This window comes from Pipra filicauda, unplaced genomic scaffold (assembly GCF_003945595.2).
Source record: "Pipra filicauda isolate LSUMZ 115617 unplaced genomic scaffold, ASM394559v2 scaffold300_size901280_pilon, whole genome shotgun sequence".
Lineage (NCBI taxonomy): Eukaryota > Metazoa > Chordata > Aves > Passeriformes > Pipridae > Pipra > Pipra filicauda.
The window spans coordinates 501,306-507,305 of NW_024104422.1; positions in this window are offsets into that span (position 1 = coordinate 501,306).

The following is a 6,000-nucleotide window of genomic DNA, read 5'->3' on the forward strand; positions in this document are numbered from 1 at the left end:
TGGCCAATAGCCCTACTGTGGAGCAGGGTCTGCCACGCTGGTTTTGATCCCCCGGTTTGTGAGGGATTCCACAGCCCATGTGGGAGGAAAGAAGTACAGCCAGTGGGCCGCCTTATATTAAATCTTGTTTGCAGAAAATTCTCAAGGCTGGGAATTGATTTATCATCCAGTCACGGCATGACCACTTTTCCATACGAAATAGAAGCCCTCCACTATGTCTGTGTGTCTTCTGACATGTGAATATCTTAAAAGGAATTAAACCGTCTCGCCATTTGTCCTGAGATCTCACTTGTCTGCACATTCTCTTCCTGTGGAAGTGGCTTGAACATTCCTGCCTTTTTAAAACTTTCCATGCCATCTCTTCACAGACAGATTATATGTATGCGTGTTATAGCTAGAAGTAAATGCACAGGTATTAAACTACAGCAGCAGGTGTTTGGCGGATTGTTCAACTCTAGAATTTTTGCACAACATCAGTTAAACAATTAGCTGCTTGCCCTCAAGGACTGGGGTTTATAAAGTGGAACACTTCACAGAAAGAGTGTTTCTGACTGGAGACGGCACCAGTTAGGTGAGGGGTTTTGTTCTCAGACTTGCAGACTAAGATTAAAACTTTAAGTGGTTGTACCAAAGTGGCACTTTGGGTTTAGACTGCAAAACTGTGTTTAGGCTGCAGGAGAACAGAAAGACGGTACTGTTGGTAAAGATGTTATATTAGAAGACAGGGCTAGGAGTGGCTCCCTTCAGGCAGACACACAGTGACTTCAGGCGGGCTTGCAGGAACATCTGATAGTCTTGTCTCACAGAGATTAAAAAAAGGGAGAACGTTCTGACTGCTTTGAATGATTAAAAAAAATCACAGTCTTACTGAGAGGTCTGGCTGAACCCAAACAAAAGCAAGTGATGCTTTTCCTCCAGTTGGCTTCAAGGAGCTGGTCAAGGCGTTAGATATGCTGATTTCCAAAATCAGGATAAAGGAATGAGGAACCCAATTTAAAAGCTTCTTTTATTTTTGTACTCCATTCAGAGCTTTATTCCTACAGAAGGGAAGGTGTTGGAGATGCCATGAAATATGCTGTATCTCTCTATTGACCTGTGTATCCTTGGGTGCAGGTAGTTGGACAAGCACTAACTGTATGCATGGCATCTACTATCTGGAAATTTAATATATGGATCTATTGACCTTTCACATCCCTTAAGGGACCATCCCTTTAAGACTGTGTCTGAGATGAGTTAAGCAATAGTGCACCACCAGATCACTAAAGGACAGTAATTCCCTCATGTTACAAGCTCTGTCACCAAGTTACAGTGGTCAGGGCCTTCAGTGCACCGAAAGACCTTGGTTGCCTTGACCGAACTTACCCAGGGCCTCCATCCATGCAGCCCCTGCCCATCAGTCTGTCCATGAGCTCCAGTAAGCTCAGCCCTGGGCTCCTAGAGTGCATGAGTGATGTTGCCTGTATCTTGCTGCCCTGATTTGCTGACTGGATTTCCAGGATGGACATCAGCCTGTGTTCTAGCCCTATTTCTGATCCCGTCTCTGATCTGAGCCGCAGCATTGGTAGTCTTCTCTGCATTTCTGTCTCCTATCTTGACTAGATGACTTCCTTCATCGACCTCAGACAGTGTAGGTAGCCTTGTCTCCAGCTCTGTCTCCAACTCTGTCTCCTGGGACTGTTGTGTTATGCAGTAAACATGGAATAATCCAAAGTACATTTGGCATTGCGCTGTAGCTGTGAGGATATTACCTGGCAGAGTCAGAGAGAATTGCAGCTGTGGTGATGTGCTAGTTAATACTCTGTGGACTAATTTACTCACTGTGAACCACCCAATGGCATCCAGCTTTACTGTGCCTGTTCCTCTAGTTCAGACATGCAGCTAAACAATGTCCTGATTAGTTCTGTGCCAGAAGGGCAGCTTATAAACCCTTCTCAGACAATGTACAACCTCCTTTTTCCTTCCTGTGAAACCTCCTGGGGCCTGACATGTGTGGGGGTGGTGGAAAAAGGGAGGGAGAAGAGGAGGAAGGGTGAGAGGAGCAAATATCCCCTGCCAACTGTTCCCTATGGAGAAAAAGGTTGTGATAGTAAATGATGCATTTTATGGCAGAGAGGAAATGCCTTCATCCCATGAGCTGTGGCTGCTTATGAGCACTCTAACCAGGGTTCTGGCTACCTGAGAAGGAGGAGGGGGTAGGTCCCTGATTGCATTGGCCAGATGAGAAGTCTGCAAGTTGGGAGGTGTTGTTCCTGGTGGATGTAAAATACAGGTGCTTCCTGCTGCCTGGCCCCAGCTCCAGCTCCATGCCGGGAGGCGGGGGGCTGTGAGCAGATGATGTAGTTGTGTCTGGAAGTTCTCAGGTGGCAGATCGCCCCTCGGAGACTGTCACAGCAAGTGTGGATCAGCACAGCGAGATGAGTCCGGAGTTGTGGAAGACTGGGATCTGTAATAGGCCGTACTTTTCTGACCAGGAAAAGGGACACAGGCAAGGAATGGTAGCAGGGTTTAGTCTGTGGAATTTTTTGCCATTGTTGTTTCATTTTATCTGAAATGCACTTTGACCCTTCTCTTGAAATGAAATTTTTTGACACTCCTTTGGTGGCACACCTAGGGGATGGTCAAAAAACTCCACAGGAAAAATCTGTGTCATGATCTCTCTTACAAAGTCCAAAGGAAAAGAAGCTTAAACCAGGTCTAGCAAAGTTTGTAAGCAGAGCTTTAACCCTTTTGCAAGGAAGAACATTTTCTCTCAGTCATGAGGGCTTTTTTTCCCCCCTCAGTTTTTTTCTTCATTCTATTTATAGCCTGCTCTAGTTTAATTTTTCTTGGCCATCAGACAAGTAAGCAAGTTTTTTCTCTGCTGATCTTATGGCAGAGTTTGTTTATACATATACAAAATCTCTAATTGCATAGCAGTGTGATTCCCCATGAAACATCCCCTAGCCTTCACTCCCCAAATTCATATAGGACTTCTTTTCTGCAAGGCCAAACGCACTTTCAGAGTTTATAGACAAAGCTGTTTTGTGTATATATGATTTTCCCTCCCGTCTCAACCGTTCCCTCACAAAAAGAAAAAGGAGTGGGGGAAAGAAAAGGAGATGGCAGCTGGGAAATCTTAGACTAAAGAGCAGATCACATTTCAAAACATTGTGATCTAAAAATAAGAATTCTGTTTTCCCCTTCACTCTCTTTCTCTCCCCCTTGTCCTTCTACTCAATGTAATTCATTTTCTAAAGAAGCAAATTCCCATCCTGGGAATATATGAACCATATAACACTTAAGTGACATTGATTTTGTTTGCAAAACACAGTTATGATTCTATGAATTGGAACTGGACTAAGAGCAAGCCTGAGACTATTGTAAGCTGTGCAATGTTATGTCATGCTGCACATACACGCACAGGCGTGTGTGGTAACAGGACTACTGACACTGGAATTCATGTCAGTTTATGTCAGGAATCAGATATTTTTAAGGATTTCACATTAATTATTAAATATCTTGGCTTTGTGGACTTACTTCTATCTCTCAAAGGACCCTTCCAAGTGAATTTTGTGGGTCGTGTATGATCTTCTTGTATGAAGATCTGAGGCTTTTGGTTGTGTGAATCAGATTGGAGGGCTTGAGTTGTTGGTTTGTTTTCGGTGTGCTGTTTTTTTTTTTTTTTAACTTTCATTGGTGTTTTCAAAAGCAAAGAAGAATTTTACACCTTTTTGAGTGCCACTCTGCTGCAGGTAAAGAATGTAACAGCTTGTGAGAGTGCAGCTAGAGCCAATAATAATTTGACTGACATGTCCTGGCACTAAAATGCCTATTAAAACTCACTCTGTCCTTTCAAGATGGAGATTTTAATGCTGGGCACTTGTTTGAGCTGAAAATTCACTCTCTTTACAGACCCAAAGAGCCTACATCCATGAAAGATTCTCAGAAGGATCTAGTATTTCTATTGATGGTAGAATAAATCCTTCAGTGTCGCGAAGTTTCCAAGCCATGGAAGTTTCCGAGCCCAGTACATGTTTCCGTATGTAACACACACTTTTCCATACAGGAGCCCAAAGATTCTTGGAAAACTGCAGTCAGTTGACTATGATAACGTGGTAACAGTTTTAGGAAAAAATATATTTACTTTAAAGAATTTGTAGGGAATACAGCAATTCTCAGTAGGGGTTAACTGTGAATTCTAGGAATAATAAAGGTCCTCAGAGGAACAAATAATTGGATATTTGATGGGCATGATTTCAGTGACAAATAAGCCATCTCTATTTGGAAAAGTTTGACAATGTATATACACTCATTTCACGGAAAGGCGACTTCTTGATTTTATGTAAGATGTGCACACTTTTAAAGCCAGTTCCAAAGTAAAATCACTGATATTCTTTCCATGGATTTGAGGGAGTTCCAGTAGGTGGGAGGTTAGCTCTCCTACCTACACTGCCAGTAACCAGAAGAGGTTTTTTAAAGAGCTGTTTATTACATGGTATGGCAGAACAAAATTTTTCAATACAACCCCCTGTCTCCTGCAGCTTGCGATGCTAACACAGGTTTGTGGTGCCTGCTGGAAGCTGCCTGGGTTTTTAAGGCAGAATTTTAAAGGCTCTATCTGTTTTTTTTTTCTTCTTTACTCACGATGCAATAGAAGCTTGCATTAGCATCCATAAGATTCTGCATGTGTGAGAGACCATGACATTTGTTTGACACAGACTCCTGTGTTGATTTTAGCAGAATTACAGACACTCTGTTACAGAAGGTATTGTACTTGTGTGGGCAAATGTCTATTTGTAGGCACAGAAATTATAGGTATTGATAGCCCATGTACTGTTGCTGCCTTCTTTCTGCTCTGTGGCTGTAGCTTTTTACCTCTAATTGAGCATCATCATCATCTTAATGGTGATTTGTAATGTTTCTACAAGTGGTTTTCAATTCAATATCATCAAGGATTAATAAATAAATTAATTAATCCTGGTATTTGCATCAACACGGAGAGGTTTTTTGTCATATCAACAGATCTGAAAATATCCAATATTTCCGATATAGAAATTTGAGGGGAGATCTTGCCTTCCTGGATTACCCTCTGCCAAAACCCCTTGAAACAGAGATGAAACAGCACTATGGTGAACAGTCAGGTCATTGCACATCAACAGAAAATTGGCACCTCGCAGCTGTGCAACAGCTTGTATTCCTCTCTTTGCTGAGAGTCAGATGACATTATTTAGGAGGGTCCAGTTGTAGGAACTGGTCCAAGTTGGTTGAGTTAGATGTGTCCCTGGACTGCTTGCATGGACAAGAGTGACAGGATTCTCCCGAGGATGATACAAAGGGGATATGACTAGTCCAGCAGCACCCGTAGAAGGACCTCAGAGGAACTGGGTTCCTGGAATTGAGTAGTCCAATGACTGCTACAGGTATCAAAATCCCATGTATGTATGTCCCTTCTCATCCATCCTCTGTGGATCCCACTGAGGACTTCACTTCTTACAGTGGGAGATGCTTTTGGGGTGTCTGTGACTCTGTATCATAAATGTGCAGGATAAAAGACAGCACAGACAAACCTCACTGACTAGAGAACCTGGCTTTTCTACTGTCCCCCAATCTGTGAAAATCCACATTTATGGAGCAGAGAAGAGCAATTGTTCTCCCACAGCAACAGCAGTGGCCAAACACGAGCTACCTCACTGCTCTGCAATTTGCAGTGCTGTAGAGTATCTGCGTGAAGAACAGTGAGACAGTCTTCATATGTCCATGAATTTGATTAATCTTTCACATAGTTTTAGTTCTAGTTGCATTCTGGCATTTCTATATGTTTGTGTCACAAACAAAAACCATGTTTTCCTGAAGCAATAATAACTTCTGAAATTCATTGCACCTAAATAAGCCTTTCTTGAGGAACTTCATTGTACTTTTCCATTCCAACACACAATCTAACAAATATTTACAAAATAATATGTATACTGTAAAATATAAATATTTATTTAGATTAGAAATCTTGCTTGTTAGGCCGGTAGT